This window comes from Archocentrus centrarchus, unplaced genomic scaffold (assembly GCF_007364275.1).
Source record: "Archocentrus centrarchus isolate MPI-CPG fArcCen1 unplaced genomic scaffold, fArcCen1 scaffold_71_ctg1, whole genome shotgun sequence".
NCBI lineage: Eukaryota > Metazoa > Chordata > Actinopteri > Cichliformes > Cichlidae > Archocentrus > Archocentrus centrarchus.
Genome location: NW_022060286.1, coordinates 45,349 through 65,397, shown reverse-complemented (window position 1 = coordinate 65,397; position 20,049 = coordinate 45,349). Strand labels below are relative to the sequence as shown.

The window sequence follows — 20,049 nt, the reverse complement described above, 5'->3', positions numbered from 1 at the left end:
TTTGGTTTCCATATTCTGTATATCACCCTGATCAAAAAAGTCAATCAGACCCATGCCTCATTTTGCACGCCGCCCCCGTAACCACGCCCACAATTACCCATTGGTTTTCACTGGAAAACCTAACATTTCTGCATGACACACTTTATTCACTACTGTGAGGCTGACTCAAACTGCCTCCTCAGCTAACAGTTCTAATAAGATGTAAAGTTCCTCAGCAGCTGGGTCAGGGAGATCAGTCCAACACAGATCAGAAGAAGACAGGACAGCGGGGGCGTAGAGTATCTGTTTACAAAACTTCCCGGAGACAATTTGATAAGCGGCAGTCCAAGAATGCCAGGGAGCCAAATTTCTGATTCTATGACTTGTTTTGGGTATAGACTATACTGATTAATTTGTTGATAGCCTTTAGTCTTTCTGGCACCTCTCTGTGGCAAAAACATCCAATTCATCCGAATCTTCTTGGTTCGTTCCTTCGCCGCACAGAAACAGATACATACATCTCCAAGATCTTACCCCTCCAAATCAGCTCCAGATATACTGAGTCTGAGTTGAGTCTGTAACTTCCTGTATTCCCGTCATAAGCAGCCTTACCAAGGCCAGACAGCTGCCTAGACTTCCTGAATTGTAACGACAAGCCAGGTATCTCCTGGTCCAATTCGGAGAAATCCCAGTGTCAATAAGCCAAATGTGTGTGTCCTCCATTGACAATACAGCCACGCACGTCATCTTCCACACCACACAGGAACCATAACGTAGCCAGCTGGAATGTCAATTAATAAGAGGGAATAGGGTTCTCCTTCCCCCAATCTCCTCATGGTGAAAATTTGATCGAAACAATGGCGTTGAGAGACCAGCTGACCAGATCCATAATTATAAATTCCAGTTCGGAAGTTGTGTGAAGAGCAGCTCTAAAGCAGCAAAGCAGGGGAGAAAGGAAGGGCTGGGAGAGAAGAACGTGCGACTGAAGAAAAAAAAAAAAATTGGCATTGTGGCAAAAGTAGGTGTACACAGGAAAACTCAAAAAATTAAAGCAAATAAAGCACTAGTTACCCCCCACCCCCATATTGTGAAAAGAATTATTGAAAATAAATGAGACATATTTTAAAATTTACAGACTTGGAAGAAGCAATGCAGGGACATATGTATGCAACATAACTCTTACAGCCCCCCCCCCCCCCCCCCCACACACACACACACACGTATGCATAAGGCTCCATACAATGCACCTGCAGACCTACTCACCCCTACATATACAACCCTATGCATATACCACAAAACATATAATTAAAAGTAAATGAATTTTTGGGGGGAAAAATTACATAAAAACAAAAACAAATAAACATATAAAAAATTATAAACATATATACACATACACACACACATAAACACACACACACATACATATATTTAAATGAAAAATGAAATAAAAGAATAAAATAAGCAAGTGAATAAATAAAAAAAGTAAATAAAAAGAAAAAAAAGGTAAAATAAATAGGTGACAAATAAAAAACCCTAACCCTAGCCCCCCCTTCCAGCATGATATTATACTGCCCTATGAGCCTAAGAGCATGCAGTTATGTTTGGTTAAATGCCTTCAGTGATCCTGAATTAATAAGGATTTCTACATATAAGAAAGGAATGAACTGAAAGGGATAACTGTTGATCACTGGGATAAGTGACACTGGCAGTTGAGAAATATGAGATAAATAAGTTTGCAAAAGATATTATCTTCTACATCTATTACATGACAAAATAATTTTATTTGAATATTATAGATTTTAGATCATCTAAACATCACAAAGTTTAAAAATCCTGAAGTCTTATTTCAGCTCATCTTGTCTTAATTCTTCCTTGGTTCTAAGTTTTTCTTTAAATTTCACCAACCTTCTTCCTTTTAATGACACAAGATGTGAAGTTGCCACACTCCCGAAATCCATTCAGCAAACTCATTGGGTTTTGGTCAGTGTCCAGCCTAATGGAAAGTTAACATATTAATATCATACAAGTACATAGTGAAATCTTGCAGAGTGATTCTATTAAACCTCATGACATCATTTGCTACATACAGTATCTATCAATTAGATATACACTTAGGCTAAACGAAGTTTATACCTTCCTCATATTAACAGTTATGTGCATGAACATACACAACTAAATGTACCTGGTACTGATTTTTGGCATTGTAGTTCTCTCCAAAACCCCCAAAATATTTCCACTTAGTGTCAACCACTGACATCAGAATTCCCTACAAAGTTGAGATCAGCAGCTTTTTATTTGAGCTTATTGGCATGCAGTTATGCCCTGGGGTTACCATTCTCACAATCTACAATTAGAAAGTGTGGTGTCTGTACTGCTATGTTAAACTTTATATATGCATATATGGTCTCTTTCCTTAAAGCCTTTGTTGGTTTGTGCAGAAGGGTAACTTGAGAAAGGAATGCACAAAAGGCCCCTTGTAGCTTCCATATAAGGAATTGACCATATGTCCAGCTATAGATTAGGGGTTGAAGCTGTTCCTTATAGCCATATATGGGAAGCTAGGAATGTGGGTGTTTCACCAACCCTATATAATCTTTGTTCTCCCCTTGCTGAGTTGAGTTAGGAAAATTGGGCATCCTCTCCCAGGTAGCTAGGAAAAAAGCACCTGTTTTGATACTTTGTGTTTTTGTAATAAACTTTGTATATATGCATTAAGATTTTGTCGGCGAAGGATTTCTTCAAACACAACATTATGGCATCAAGATCAAGAAACAACATTTTCTGGCATCACGAACTGAGAACTGTTTGTGGGCTAACAGAAGCGGTCAGCTTCTGGGGAACTCAATGGCCAGGAGCCACCTTGTGAAGTGAGTGTGTTTTTGTTTCATCCCAGCTCACACAGAAAAAGCACCTGTGTTGGAGGATTTTTGTTTTTGTGTGTGTTGTAGTTATCCTTCGTTTTAAATTGTTAAGTATTTGGGAGGTTGAGGGAAAAAAAAGGGAGAGAGAGAGAGAAATAGTGTTAAGGAAAGAGAGACAAGATTTAAAAAGAGTAGAAGTGAAAGTGAATACATGCATGAGAAAAATGGGAAGAAGTGAAGAAAATACAGAAGACAGAGATAACAGGAAGAAGTGAAAAATTCCAGAGTAATTAACAGGGCCCTGTGTTTTGACTTCATTCTTTTGATATGGAAAATAAAAGCAATTGAAGATTAATTGAGCACTTCCTGCACCTTTTCTTAAATGAACAGAAGTTTAATTTTTAAAAATACTACAATTTGGTGACCCAATGTGAAAAGCAAGATCGAAATACATTTTGGACACAACGGACAGCTACAGAGGCCTCTATAAAAAGCAAGTGAGCAGAACTCATTTATCTAAAATATCTGCTGATTGAAGAATACTAAATTAAGTTGGAAATTGTGTCTATGATGTATAGTTTTGATGTCAGAAGAACGAAGTTAAATAAAAAAGTTAAAGAATGAAGTAAAATAAGAATTAAAAGAAAAAGGGACACGGGTGATGACGGTGAAAGCCCGTGTAGGATTGATCACCTCACTGAGAAATGCCCACCCTCTGGGTTTTGATAGGTTTAGAGGTCGTTGCGGTCTGAGTGGGATATAAAAGCAACCATGTAACGGTTTAGAGGGACCGATGTCTCAGAACACACCGCAAAAAAGCTGCCAACCCTTAAAAGTCCGGGATGCAGGGTTTCGAGGCCCCTCAATTAATTTTGAATCATAAAAGCAAGCAGTTTGGGTTTTGAAGTCCTTTGATTTAAGCTGCCCCCCAAAAATAGGGAAGTAGGGTTTCGACGTCCCTCAACTTATTCTAAAACAGAAGAACAAGTAATTTGGGTCCAGAAGTTCTTTTGCTTCAGACTAAATTGTAAAAGCAGCACCCTGACAGGGAAGTAGGGTTTAGAGTTCCCTCATTTTATTCTTAAGACTTAAAGTAGGTAATTTGTGTGTAAAAGTCCTTTTCTTCTTCACAATAAATTGTAAAAGCTAGCCCCTGTAAAGAAGAAATAAGATGTAAAAGAGAAAAGTGAAATGAGTAATGATGAAAAGGAATAAGGATAAAGATAAGGAAAGAAAAAGCCGCATTATTTGGAGAGAAGCCCTCTTTTGGAGGCTGCTTTAGGCAGACCTAAATCCTAAGAAAACATTAGAATTGTTTTATTAGGTCAGTTTTATAAAGGAATAAAACTGGGGGTGTAGGGAGAAATTCAATAGAGAAGGTTCCCACTCTGACATAGTTGAAGAACATGTATGATGCAGCCTTTCTACTTGAATCTACACCTCATTAAAGGTAAGCATAAATTAAAAGGTAGGAAAAGAGAAATAAAAGAAATAAAAGGAAAGAAGTGGCATTTGTAAGCATGCTATTGGTATGAATGAAGTTGACTTGGTTTAAGTGTGTGTGTGTGTGTGTGTGCGCTATGTGTGAGAGGGAGCTTTTCACCCCTCCTTCTCATGTCTGTGTATGTTCTTGGGTGTGTCTGTGTGTGTGTGCATGTTGCCCCTGTTGAGAAAGGGTTTGTCCCTCGTTTTCTCTGAAGAGCAGACTGGTGTGTGATTAACAAATTAAGTATAATTGGCTTTAAAGAGAAGTAAAAGTTTGTGTAAAACTGAATAGTTTGAGTAGGGATTTGACAATTGGTGTTAACATTTGACAAAGTGATAACTGGCTGGATTTGTAGGGGTGTGTGTGTATAGTGGTGTTTTGTACATGAGAATAATCATTTGTTGCTGTGAATATTGCTTTTTGGAGTATGTTACATATATTGTTGTAAACAGAGCACATGGTTATGAAGGATTTGAGCAGGAGCAGAGACAGAGCTGTGAGGCCTCTACCTGCTCAGGGTTGGAAATCATCCACATGTGGTTTTGTGGGCCTTTTGGCCAAGCGTCCATTTTGTTTTTTGGGTGTGTGTGGATTCACCATTTTGTGAAAGTGTGTGTGTGTGTGTGTGTGTGAATTTGAGCCTGTCCTTTGTGTGTTTATGAGGAGGAGTTCCCCCTCCTTCCTTTTCATTTTTCCCGCGCTTAGAGGTTGTGTGTGTGGGTGTGGCATCTTGCCTTATGAAGTTGCTGCTGGTTGGTAATTAAACATAGAGGTTATAGATGTTATATTATTGGTAATGATAAAATACACAATACATGAGTTGCTTGTTATTGTTAGAAATTCAGACATTTCTTTGAGGGATTTGTAGTTTACATGTCTTAATGATCTGTTTTTGTGCTCTTACAATTTGTGCATCTTTATGTAAGAGGTCTCTGATGACAGAATTTCATGTTTCTTTTGGAAGGATTTTGTTAATTTTATGGTTCCTTAAAAAAGAAAAATAAATAACAATGTGGGTTCTAAAGTAAGGGGTTTATAGAGAGAGGTTTTTATGAGCCCCACAGTGAAGGACATTCTGAGAGCTGGATATGAATGGTTTGGGTGTGTGAGATGCTTGACTGTGTAATAAACTTGCTCAGTTGATATTATACTAAAATGATATGTGGAGGATGGATATTATATGTATGTGTGATTTTATATGTTAATACCTGAACTAAGAGTATTAACATGAAATGACTGACCGTTATCATGCAGTTCAGAAGAGAGATGCTTAGTGGAAAGCATATGGGTTTGATTCCTCTGTATTGCAAAAAAAAGACCCATGGGCCAGTAGGAACTTATGGTTCCAACAGTTAACACATTCTGTAAAATCTGTTAAGACTGAATTGTCCATGTGTGGTCAAAGTTCCAACACCGGGAACATGGCCTTCAATTTTAGAGACTGTACCAGAACCATTGCTCCCTATGTGTCAATCTTATGTGTAATCATAGTTGTTATATCAACAACAATCAGCAGAAGATATAGTCATGGCATTGTCAGTGCATCTGTTTAGACCTAGGTTAAACTGTTCTTGGTTAAGTGAGCTGCCATATTTAAATTTACTTGATTAACATGAAAATGCAATAACAGCAATTCCGGATGCAATGGTGGTAAGACCTGAGAGAGCTGAAGATTGTTTTTGTTCTAATAATACTCACCAAGGACCTGGGATGTTTATGGGCATTTCAGACTGTACTAAATATATGATGGATTTTGGTGAGCATAAGCCTAAGAATGTAAAGGAGTTGTTTCAAGTGACTTTTAAGATACCATATCAAAAACAGAGTAAAACTGTGAGTGTGAAACATCAACTGTTGCCTGGTAATGTAACTATAGGAAATTTTAAAGATATCTGGTGGGTTTGTGGTGACAAAGCGTATATATTTCTGCCATATAGGTGGATAGGATGCTGTTATATGGCAACTTTGAAATTACCATATGAGGTTTTCACTATACAGAGGGGTGAAGCACCCAATAAGAACCAATCTAATGAAATTTGGGGAAATAGGAGAAAAAGAGAACTTGCTCAATTTCATAACTTGGAATCTTACCATTGGAGAATAAATCTGGGAGAAAAATGGGGTATAGGAATTTTTCCATGGTATGGTGTTGTGTTTTTAGCAGATCATATTGATAACATTACATATACTTTACAGGGTTTTGCAAATGAAACTATTAAAAGATTTGAACTTTTGTCAAACACTCAAAAAAGTCACCGACTGACACTGTTGAAACATGATATGGCTCTTGATTATATTCTGGCCAAGCAAGGTGGCCTATGTGTGACTCTGAATTTAACAGGAGATGCTTGTTATACATTAATACCAGATAGTTCAGACAATATCACTAGTCTCATTGATGCATTGAAACATATTAGAGATGCATTTGGTCCATCAGAAGGAGCTGGATAGTCAGCTAATGCTTGGTTGCAGGATAAATTAGGACCAATGGGCACAATATTGGTTCAAATTTTGATTGCAGTCATTCTATCATTATGTGTGATGTTTTGTTTTTGCACGTTGCTGTTGACTTTTGCAAAAGCAATGATATTGAGATGGGTTGGAATAGTTATGCCTAGTGATCAAACTCAGATGCCATTAATACAAACAACTGGTATGGATGAGGATGAAGATGTGGTGATAGGAGGAGTGGTCGAAAGATATCCATTTTGATCTTCTTTATTGTACTCCTAATATTTAGCCTTATTATACTCTTAAATATTTACTCTCATATTTTTAATTTTCCTTATTTCTTTACTGATGTTTTATATAACAGTGTGATGTTTTCCAAGGGGGGAAATGACAGAAAAGCAAGATAAATTGGAAATGCAAAAATGGGAAATAGGAAATTTCACATTTATCTAAAAAATATAAAATAAAATTTTTACATTTGATGTTTTAATGTGATTTGTTGTTTTTTTACAAAAGATACTGTTCAGTGTTTCTTGTCTCTTTCAGAAAAGGAGTTTGGGATGAAGGGTTCATATAAATGGACAATAAAATGGACTGAAATGTCTTGAATCAACACAGTATGGACACCATATGATGGAGCCAACGTGGTTGGAGAACTACAGTTGAGTTGCTTAATTTCAGTAATTCCATTCAAAAAGTGAAACTTGTATATTATATTCATTCATTACACAGACTGATATATTTCAAATGTTTGTTTCTTTTAATTTTGATCATTATAACTGACAACTAATGAAAACCCCAAATTCTGTCATTCAATGCCATCTGGATGTGTTCAGGAGTGGGTCCTTATCACACTTGTGAAGTTTGAAATTGGGAATTAGGGACGAGTTCACAGGGCAGCTTGCAAAATGAGGCATGGGTGTGATTGACTTTTTTGATCAGGGTGATGTGCTGAATGTGTAAACCAAATTTCATACTTCTAGGAGTAAGTAGTTTTTGAGCTCCGTGTAAATTTTAGTTTGATTATATACAGGAGTGAAAGTAGTTTTAAATTCTTGCCAGTACTATGAAAAAACATATTTATATATTTATATATATATATATATATATATATATATATATATATATATATATATATATATATACACACACATTAGGGGTGGGACTCGATTAAAAAAATTAATCGAATTAATTAGAAGCTTTGTAATTAATTAATTGAAATTAATCACATTTTAATCACATTTAAATATTTAACATGATAAATATTAATTTAAGTTTGGTTGATGAATGAATCAATATACCTAAGCTTAAATTTCAAAATTTTGTTTATTTTCCCACCAGTCTACTACACAGACCAACGAAGGGGGGAAGTGCTGCGGTGATAAGCAATCACCTGAAATTAAAGTTAAGCATCATAACTGGATAGTTTTATTCAACATTAATGTCTCACTTAAAACAAGCATGACACATTTTAACATCAAGGAATACAGCTGAGTGAATGATTAATTTCCAACTATATTAACAGCTTATTTTGAATTAAAGACTTAAAATTAAACCACAAAAAGGAGAAAAAGTTGATTCTCCGTTTAACCAGCTGCTTTTTCACAGCTGTGCTTCGCACTCACGGTTGCTAGGCAGCATGAGCTACGCAGAGGTGAGGGCAGGGGACACAGATATGAAGGCTAGACCATCCAATTTCACAGCCACTCACTTCCGGCCTTTGCAGTCTTCGTGGGTCCTTTGCAGGATGCGGCCCCTAAATTTGGACACAGCTCATCATGCTCATCACATTGTGCATCGATATAATCTGTATGCCTGGAACTTGTGCACTGAGAAACATTCCACCGTGCAAAGTGCGATTAAAATGTGTTTTTTTAGGGCCTGAGCACGAAATGTGAGAAGACCCTAATGTAAATGCTCCGTTTGTTATTAGGGCTTGAGCACAACCTGTGCCAAGGCCCTATTGTAATTGCTTTGGACATTTAAGCAACTGAATTGCTTTTTTGCACACGTCAGGTCTGGTGAAAATTTAAGTATTTTAATGGTTTCAGGCATGGCCCTTTCAAAATGGGTCTACAATGCTAGCTTTAGTTCAATTCCCACTGCTGTGTTTCATGTACATGTATAAAATTTGGTACACATATATAATATGTCTGGACGAACAAAAATGACCCAGGGTCCAATGGCCTAAACCCAACAGGAAGTCCGCCATTTTTAATCAAATGACTGATTTTAGCCATTTCCTGCCCTTATATTCTCTCTAATAACTCAGAGGTTTTGGATGTTATCAACTTCATATTTGTTTTGTCTTATCTACACACCAGGGGGAATCTAAATTTCAAAATGGTGAGATTTCACCAGAGGGCGACACCACAGTGAATTTTGATCATTCACCAGGAAAATTTGATTGCCTCTCATTCAAACCTGCATTATCCAATCTGGATCAAACTTCAGCAGTAGGATGACAGTCTGCCCCTGAACCAATACATATGATAATATTTACTGACAGTCGCAGCGCCACCTAGTGGGAGCAGGAAATGTCATGTTTTACACTTTGAGGTACAGCTCCAAGGTGGTTGAGCCGAACCATCTCAAATTTCCCCTGAAAAGCTTTAACGATTTGGCCTTACACTGTTTTCAAAACTGTGAGTTTTCGCCAAAGGGCATGACCCTGGCAGGATGGCAACTTTCGGTGTTTCGCCATGAACACAAAAAGGGCCGTAACTCAAAGCCAACTTGCCCAATCTGCCTCAAACTTTAGTGGTTTGATAAGCCTCCCACCCTGAACACAATGATATGCATAATGCCCCTAAATGTTAGAGCGTTACCTAGTGGGACCTGGAAATATAAAAAAAAAATACCATGTTTTTTGTGTAGCACCAGGGCTACATTTTATCTACATATCTGAAATTGTGTAAGACATACAAAAAAGTGTCTTGGACCCATACCCAAAACCCAGCAGGAAGTCGTCCATCTTCAGTTGAAGGTGTCAATTTTTGACATTTTCAGGCCTGCTATTTGAATCAACTCCTCTTAGGGCATTTGACCCAGTGAGACAAAATAGGCTCCATCTAGATCATCTAGACAAGTAGCCCATCCATAGTTATGCATAGTTTTACAAAATATTCAATGGCCTTGTCACACCAGGCTGTTGAAGTTGACCTTCGTTTTTCTCTTGCCACAAAATTGTTTGTGCACTTGTTCCCACATTCTTTGCCCGATCAAGCTAAAAATGTAATCACTCATGTACAAACCCAGGCTGAAGCCATAACTATGGATTCAAGGCTATAGATGCAAAAGAACCCCCTACAGAAGCAAATGAAAATTTGTATAACGTCCACAAAATTAGTTTCTCTGAAATGCATGAAAATTTGTTTCAACATTCTTGACATCATCCTGATCAAAAAAGTCAATGAGACCCATGCTCTATTTTGCACGATACAGCTGTGACCACAACCCAAATACTGCATTGGGTTTATATGGAGAGCAAAAGATTTAGTTTCACAGAAATATATGCAATTGGTTACAGACATTCTGCACACCATCACAATCAGAAAACCTCCGAGTGCGCCACGGGTCGATGCGTGCCGGGTGCGGGGACCTGATCATCAACATTTAATTTGCTGTTTTCCCCATAAGTAATTAATCAAAATTAACACATTAAAGTCCCACCCCTAATATATATATATCAGGGGGATTTTTTTCTGGATTCCTTGAAAATACAATCCCTGTTGGTGTACTGGAGATGTCTGATGATCAGCAGATGTGGTCACCGCAGCTGACTCCCAGTGCCGGGCTCAGGCAAGCATCCAAGCTGGTGACATCCCACCAGCCCCGGGCAGGCATCAGACAATGCAGGGAACCCTCCAGAAAGTTGTTCTTGCAGGTAATTCAGAGCTTTTGCACCTTCAACCCCTTCTTTTAAATTGAATAGAAGCAAGTTCTCTCTTCTTGTGTGATCCTCCATTTCTGTAAGTTTTGCTTGATATTTGTGCATTATTTCCACACACTGAGAGACAGTTTGTTCAGCCTCAGTCATATGCTCTTTCAGCTGGGTTGTGTCTGAGAGTATAGTCTGTATTTCCTCCGTGTGCTTAGATGAAGTTGAATGCATGCTTTCAATGCGCTTCTCAAGCCTGTTGATGTGCATTTCTTGTTGGCCTATTTAAAACATTAATCATCAATGGCCTTAGTCAGAGCAACATTGTTTTCACTGAGCTGCTTGTTTACTTCAGTCATAATGTGTTGTTTGGCTCCTAACGACTGCCTTGTTTCTCGCATTGACAAAAGATAGGGTTAAACTAAAATTGTCCTTCTTTACATAACAATCTTGTCACACATACCAAGGTTTATTTGAGCTTTTTGGGAGAGTGTTGCACCAAGTCTCAGCACACAGCCATATTTTCCCCAAGCAGCAAATGTCAACCTCAAAAAAATACACACAAACGACCATTTGACATACAAGTCAGTGAGAAATTTAAATGTTGCAGTTCAGCTGTTTGCATCACTGCCTATGCTGGTGCAAGTTCTTTATTTTATTGCCTTGTATAATTTTTATACTTCTGAGTATATTTTATGCTTTATAATATTAATCATGCTGTTGTTTCATTATTACATTATATTACCTACATTTTTACATTATTATTACATTATTTTATTATTATTTTTGTTGTAAGAAAAAGTGATACTGAGATCTTGAGGTATTTCCTTACAGCACAGAGCTTCCCTTAATGATAGGATTGCAGGATCTTGTTTAATTCCCTGTTTAAAGAAAAAAACTGTAACATTTTGGATGGCATTGTGTCAACCCCTTGTTGAGCCCAGCTCTGCCTTGACACAAGTGTCACAAATGCCAGCTAGTACTGGCTGAATTAATACATAATTAGGGCTGCAACTAAAGATTATTTTGGTGGTCAACTGATCTGTCAATTATTTTTTGATTAGTCAATTAGTCAACATTTTTTTACATCTTACCTCACTTGTTCAAACCTGCCCACCTGTCAATATCACCTTGTTGTTTCTTCTCACACTTAATATGACCCATAAAAATTTGAGTTTCATAATTCACATTAAAGTGACTGCAATTTTTAAATGAAAATATAATGTGCAAAAAAAAAAATAAAAATGGCCACTGTCCGAAAGTTCAAATAAGGCTTCAAATTAAATCAAAAAACAACTGAAATATTTATGGACCATTCAGTTCACTCAGAGGTTTACTATTAAGAATGAACGCTAATATTAAGGTGAGAAAACACAAGTGAAGGACAATGGGAGCCAACATAGCTGCTCCTATTGTTCTTCACTTGTTTACTAACATAATTAAAATGGTGGCGCTTAGCAAACATCATCCATGAGAGCATTTTCCCGACAGGTAACCTAACAGAAAGATTACTGCACAAACACTGGGAACTGAAAACTGCAAACACACGCACATTAATTTTTATTTATTTTTTCCATCCATTTACTTCCGCTTATTGTGTTTAGGGTTGCGGGGGGGGGCTGGAGCCTATCTCAGCTGACATAGGGCAAGAGACAGGGTACACCCTGTATAGGTCGCCAGCCTGTTGCAGGGCCAACACAGAGAGACAGACAACATCCACACTCACATTCAGGCTCTCATTCACACCTATGGGCGAGTTTCCAATTAACCTAACCCCAGTAAGCGCATGTCTTTGGACTGTGGGAGGAAACTGGAGTACCTGGAGAAAACCTCACGCAGACACGGGGAGAACATGCAAACTCCACACAGAGAGAGAGGGAGGGGCCTGGGTGGAATCGAACTGTGAGGCAGCAGTGCTAACCACCACGCCACCGTACTGCAAATCGTTTATTGAATGTTTATTCATTCACATTTATTGAATGTTTTTATAGTTTATTGAATGTTTTTTATATTGGGTTTAGGCACCTAAGGATTGCTACTCAATTTCGTTGTACTGTAGTACAATGACAATAAATGCTATCTATCTATCTATCTAAAACATACCTATCCAGAGCTGACGTCACAGCTCCAGGGTGCTGGCGTTTTAAACTTTCAGCATTGTAGTGATGCTCTCATGGAAAGAAAGCTCTGCTTTGCACAGACTGCATTCAATTTTATTTTTGTTTTCTGTGAAATGCTCCCACACCTTTGACAGTCCTTCTCCATTTTCCTTTTATTTTCTCCATCCTCTCTTTTCCACCATCGTCATGTTGTTGATATTACTTCCTTCTTCGTTAGTATTGTTGTTATTGGGAGACAATAAAGGTGATACTGGCCCCATATCTTCCTGTAGTTTATTGCAGTTGCAAAATCACGTACATGATTTTAGAATATGATGCGTCAACATTAAAATTCCACGTTGACCAATTTTTGTAGTCGACATCATTCATTATGTTGACGACTTGTTGCAGCCCTGTAACATAGGGCATCCGAGGACATTAAAGTTTTCCCCATAGTGAGAGACCTAAACAAATTTTACAGATGTCTTTCATATCCATCATACTTTAAGTATAGTAACAGCAATGTAAAATCAGCACTAAAATACCTGGTTGTTGTAGAGTTCAAGACCCATTCATGAGATATGTGTTGAGACAGTTCTCGGAGTCGGTGCAGTGCAGCAATCTCAGGGTCAATCTCCTCCCACTCATCATCTTTCACCTCTGCAAATGTTGAAACAAAGTTGAAAGTTTGGCAGAAGCTTGAATTTGATCTGGATACTGGTTAGAGCAGAAAAATCAAATAGATTTCTCACTGATAATGTTTGTTTGAATTTAAACAGGAGAGATAAACTCCTACCAGCAAAACCTTGTTGATTTCTAAACACTGTTAAGTTTCAATTCCTGCATCTGAAGGACAGAGGGAAAAGGAGAGGAAGCTGAACAAAGAACTATAATTTAGCATGCACAGATGTGTCCTTTGTGGAAGTGTTCATATGCTCAGGTGTAAAAGAGAAGTGGCCATGGTTAGAGGGGACAGGGACCGAGGGAGCTGGAGCTGAGGGGGACTGAAACTGAAGATGAGGGGACTGAAACTGCAGGGACCAAGGGGGTTAAAGAGCTGACTGAGGGCACCAAAGGAATTGGGGCTAAAGAGCTGACTGACAGGACAGAGGGAACTGAACTGAAGGCTGAGGGAGCTGACAATGGGGGCACTGGCTGAGGCAAAACTCCTGGAGCTGACAGAGGCTGTGGCAAAACTGTTGGAGCTCACAGAGGCTGTGGCTTGGAGGCTGCTGCCGGTGGTGTGGACTGCGGCACTACTGCAGGCGACGTGGACTGCTGAGGCTTAAGTGCTCCCACCCGAAGAACAGAACGGGTGCCAGAGCAGGCTCATCTGTGGCTGTCCCCACCTGAGGAACAGGAACGGATGCAGAGGCAGGCTCAGATACAGAGGGAGCCTTGAGTGAACCAACAGTCTTAAAGAGAGAGGATGCTGGGGGACTAAGGTGAACAGTGTCCATAAGGAAATTCCTTACAAGTCCATGTAAGGAGTCCAACAGCCAAGGAAAGCCAAAAATCAGTCTCTGCAGCTTCGAGACAAGTGCCCCTTTGTACTCGACACAGGGAACCGTTAACCATTCATTGCATAGAACAGTCACAGTGTAAATCATGTCTCTTTTCAGCTCCTCAGATGGGTTATTAACAGCTGGGTCTTCCACAGGGAAAAAACTAGCTGACTCAGATCGGGCAGACAAGAAATCGGGGCTCAGGTTCACATGAAACTGGTCGATATCCATGACAAGGGGAAACACTGTGGTTTGTAGGCAGAGAGGCATGGAGAGAGGGGAAATCCACAGAGGCAGGTTCAGAAACAGAGTTCATTGTCTTAATGTCCATAGATTCCCATGAGCAGGCAGTGGGGGAATGTGAATCAAAACTTCATATATATGATGCATTTTCCACAGAATAACAGCATCAGAAAGCTGTGAACTCACGGTGGCTGCTGCAGGAATCATGTCATGGTTTGCCATCTCCGTTTTACCCCTGCGGGGTCTTGAGCTTTGTTTACGCACCCAGGTTGCAAAAGAGAGGTGGAGACAGCGAGTGAAGCGGCAGGTGGAGGAGCATCTGATGCCAGAGAGAAGCTGCCCAGCCGTATCCCCAGAGGCTTGGGAAGAGGCGGGACAGCTGTCGTACTGCGCAGCTGCTGCAGCAAGGCTGGCATGCGGAGCTGCGGCTGCTGAGGTGGAGAGAGTGGCGAGTGCTGATGCGGAGATCCCTCATCCCAGCTGGGATCTCCCTGGGCATGGTGTGTGCTCCGGAACTGTGTCTCACACTCAGGAGTGAGCCATTGCTTTCTCCTCACCACTTCCTGCAGGTGTGCATGTACGACTGGCTGCCATCCACATAGGTCTGAGTCTGCGGGGTCTGTGTAATGGTCGCTAGTGATGTTAGGTCTTGTACCGAAGCCCCGAGACCTGTACCGAGCAAAAGGGGGCATGTCCAAATGAAGCCTGTGTCGAGGCCTGTATCGTTTTTGAGAAAATCACGTGACAAAAGCTAAACGAGGCCCCGTTTGCTAAAATCACGTGAATGTTTCATTATGTGATTCGAGTTGCTGAAAAGGACGTGGGAAACAGAGGAAGCGTTCTGGGTGATCTGAGTCTGATCCAGTGTTATAGCAGCAGAATCAGAACCCCCTGTACAAATTAGCAGTTCAGTTTATGCACCCCTGCTTCTTCAGTCTTCTGTGAGAGTGTTTTCTAGGTCTGTGGAAGTGATACCAAAAAGAGAGAATCGTCTGAGATCCAACATTTTCGTTTTTTTTTTTATTCCTGAATAAAAATGAATAAAGCACCTCCACCTCCAACTCCCAAGCACTTCCTGTAACTGTTTATCCACAAACACAGCCCACACTATCTCTATACTATACTGTATATAGTTTTGATATATATATATATATATATCTCAGTGTGTGTCTGTGTGAGCACCCAGGTCCTCTCTGCACGTCCTCAAAATGCCTCTTTATCTCTAAAAGTCAGTAATGGTGTGGGGTGGCATTTCTTGGAGGGCCGCACAGCCCTCCATGTACTCCCAGAGGTGGCATGACTGCCATTAGGTACCGAGAGGAGATCCTCCATCCCTTGTGAGACCATATGCTCGTGCGGTTGGCCCTGGGTTCCTCCCAATGCAGGACAATGCTAGACCTCATGTGGCTGGAGTGTGTTAGCAGTTCCTGCAAGATGAAGGCATTGAAGCTATGGACTGGCCCGCCCATTCCTCAGACCTGAATCCGATTGAGCACATCTGGGACATCATGTCCCGCTTCATCCACCAACATCACGTTGCACCACAGACTGTCCAGGAGTTGGTGGATGCTTTAGTCCAGGTCTGGGAGGAGATCCCTCCTGAGACCATCCGACACCTCATCAGGAGCATGCCCAGGCTTTGTAGGGAGGTCATACAGGCATGTGGAGGCCACACACAATACTGAGCCTCATTTTGACTTGTCTGAAGGACATTACATCAAAGTTGGATCAGCCTGTAGTGTGTTTTTCCACTTTAATTTTGTGTGTGACTCCAAATCCAGGCCTCCATTGGTTAATAAATTTGATTTCCATTGATGATTTCTGTGTGATTTTGTTGTCAGCACATTCAACTTTGTACAGAACAAAGTATTCAATGAGAATATTTCGTTCATTCAGATCTAGTATGTGTTATTTGAGTGTTCCCTTTATTTTTGTGAGCAGTGTAGTTTGTTTAAATCAAAGCTGGCCTTAGAATTTCTTCATTTTTATCTTTATTATTATTTCTCTGATTTGTCTTTCTAATCAAAGATTAGCTCTATTTGAGACTCTAATTTTACAGAGACTGGACTCTAGAATGCTGGGATTATTAGTATACTACTATTCAGAACCAGTCTAATATATCCTGATCTTATTACGTTGCACTGACGCCCGCTACCGAGTTTACCAGAAGGGTGCTCATTATAGCACCATACCAGATGAATTTTTTAACCTAACCACCCTACTGTGTGTCTGTTTCTTCTGCTAAAGGTAGCATTGGTAAAATGGCTGCATGACCTCAGACACCTGTCTCCCCTGTTGTTCTGTTGTTTGTATTGCTTGGATGGGTGTTCTGTTAACTGTAAATTTCCCCATTGTGGGACTATTGAGGTCTTCATTCATTCACTATCTAATGTCGCTAAAAGCCTTAATGTTTTTAAAACTCAGCTGGGGCTAGTGGATCTGTGGAGATATGGGAACCCGGCAATTACGCAGTCCTTTTTTTCTCGTGCCCACCATGCATACATGCGCACAGATTTTTTTCTTATCGACATCAGACTTCTTTCTAAAATAAAAGCTTGTGACCGCGTCCCATGCGACCGCCCCCATTTCTGCGCCTACGCCCCTTGCGATTACAATAGGCTCCTCACCGACCCTTCGGCTGGCTCGGACATACATAAAGAAAAACAAGGAATAATGCTTACGATTCCAATTAGACGCTTTTCCACTGACCCTCACAACCTTTTCGGAAATGTCTCGACCTGACACACGTCCCCATGAGGTCTGGGGTCACTTGCGTGAGGCGGGAGGGGTGGGGTGATGTAAGCAAGTGTGCGGGTTAATACACCCATCGACCGAACATTTTGACTTACCTACGTGCAACTTCAGCATAACTAAACTGGACTACAAAATTGCTGTGAAAAAAAAAAAAAAAAAGGTGGATTCAAAAGATTGGTTAGCCTGCTGTCCATGCCCTTGTTTAGCAGTTTCACAGCAAATACTGTGACGTAACACATGAGAAAACGTAAAAATGAGCAGAGTAAACTGAACAAAAACTACGACCCAAAAAGAATATAAAGATATCTACGCAGCACCGGGACAGAATGTATTTAAATTTCCTGCACTGCTACACACTGAAAGTACACAACAAAATATATTTAACGGCTGAAAAATTGGATTTTGCATGATACATGTCCTTTAAATGTTGTCAACATTTTGAAAGTTATGGTGTCTGAAATGCAGAGTATGAATTTTGATATATTTTCCACCGAAAATCACCTAAATCAGTGATCATAGGCTCTATAACAGATCAGCAAACTATGTCAGAGTCCACCTGAATTTTCCATTAAAAAAATGAATATGATGATGTTGCTATTCCATCAATAGACTCCATTTTTACTGGATGATTACTTAAACAATTAAATGGTCATAAACTGCAGCAAAAGCAGTTTTAATTAAATAAAAACTTACCTTTGGTACTCCATTGTACACTGCCCATTTGTGGCAACAATACAAAAGAGGCAGCATGCAGAGACTTTATGTAGCATACAATGACGCTACACTAAATGGCGTAGTGCTAGTCATATGTTTGTAAATGTTGCTGTACCCACATGTCCTCACATCATCATTTATTTGTGACTCAGTGAACAATATTGTTTTTTTTTAGAACCTGTTATCTTATTATCTTTCATTTTACTTTACTATGTACCATCTTTGTGTCTGGAATAAAAATTGATTAAGGGTTGATTAAGGATTACCAGAGGTCAGCTCCCCCCGGGGTCTGCTGCTATCTCAGTCACTAACACACAGGTTGGTCAGTAAACTCAGTCTGAGCTGTTTCTCCACATTTTATTCTTCACTTTCTGTCTCCTACTTTTTGTCCATTAGGCTACAGCTCAATAATTAAATTTCATAAATTAAACGTAAAATTAGGATTCAGCTTCATCTGATGAAGATTCAAGTTGTGTAAATAATGACTACACTATAAAAGAAATTATATATTTTATGACAAACTTTTATTCTGTCTGTGATGATGACAGAGTGGGTCAGGCTGATTAAAGTAACTCGTCATACTCTACACTAACACATGCGATTCTCCATCCATTGGATTTAAATCGAGGCTCTGCTCTTTATTTACCCATTGCCATTGTGACTCTTGGTGTCAGCGCGCCACTGACGATGGTTTTCTTTCCTTACTCAGGCACGCACGCACTAAATCAAGTTGAACATACTCAGAGTTGATTGAACTAACTGATCAGCTGTTCTGGAATGGGAAACTCAGAGTTGCTGATGTCTGAGTTCATCAACTCAAAGTATGTTTTTAAACTCAGAGTTTGTTGAACATGCTTCCTGGAATAGGCCTGAGGTATGGCAGTGCCCTATTGTCTGCAGCCAGGTACTCTTGATACAAGCTTTGATTTCACATGGAGAGTGGCTGCAGAGCTGCAGTGTTGAGTGTCAGCTTGACTTGGCTGGGTCAGCCTCACTGCTGTGGCAAATGTACTGGTTCTTATATGGCACTTTTCTACTCTTGTTGAGCATTCAAATACTTCAATGAATGTTATGTAGGTCAATCAGCCTATTTCGTTAGACAGCCACGGGAACTAGTGAAGCTTCTGGGTTTGTTACATGCGACGCATGTAACAACAAAAAAAAAACCAAAACAAAAAAAACATTGTTCAGACTCAAACAATAAGTAAAACTGAAATAACATAATTATTTTTGGTTTTTTTAGTGTGGCTCAGTACCAAATGACCCACAGACCGGTATTGGTCCAGGGCCCGGGGGCTGGGGGCTGGGGACCTCTGATTTATAGTATCACTTATTAGTAGCAAAGGGGTCATATACACTGGATTGATGAATACTGTATGCCTTAACTTAGTAGTTTAAGGATGAGGCCTGTTATATTCACACTCATATTATGCATGAGGCCTTATATTCACTTGTACACACACGGTTCACATTACATCATATCACCTTATATTATTTTTTATTTCACTTTATGACTGTGTACCCTCTGAAGTATAGTTCAGCAGACTGACTGTTTGGATAATGTGAATTATTATAGGGTTAAATTCTAATTAATTGGGTTGTGCCTAAAAGTGGCAGTGTAACAGAGGTTTTTTAATTGGAAGTGGATCGTATTATTTACTATGCCTGTCGGATCAGTCATAAAGTAAGGGATACTCTGGGGTGAGGTGTATTTTTAGCACATATGGGAACAGTTGGTAGTTGGCAGTTTGCCCTGGAAGTTATTTATTTGTGATCAGATTTCAGGGGATGATACTTTATGCAAATTAGCAGGGAACAAAGCAGGGGTGATCGAGATAGTCCTGTGTGGAATCCTATATGAATCCTCCTATAGGTGTGCCAAGGAGCTTTTTGACTTTGTCTTCTTTTGCTTGTTTTGTTGTTGTGGGCTTTGCTAACTCACTTGCTTAAAGTAGACATTTCTGGTAGGTGCTTAACCCTACAACGGTGAAGGTGTCGGCTGTGACACCACGTACTTCAAAAGTCCCATCGTTTGTAGACGTCTGGCAAAAAATACTGTAATACCCCCTTCAGGGCT

The 20,049-nt window shown here is 39.7% G+C and overlaps 1 long non-coding RNA gene across 1 annotated transcript in view; it reads right to left on the bottom strand.

The window, feature by feature from the left end:
• Positions 1-1,884: 1,884 nt before the first annotated feature.
• Positions 1,885-20,049, bottom strand: part of LOC115777748 (uncharacterized) — a 45,814-nt gene continuing 27,649 nt past the window's right edge. Inside the window, exons 3-4 of the long non-coding RNA XR_004019672.1 lie at positions 13,302-13,416; positions 1,885-1,972 (exon numbers count right to left, since the gene is read on the bottom strand). This is a non-coding gene — a long non-coding RNA (uncharacterized LOC115777748). The remainder of the gene's footprint in view (positions 1,973-13,301; positions 13,417-20,049) is intronic.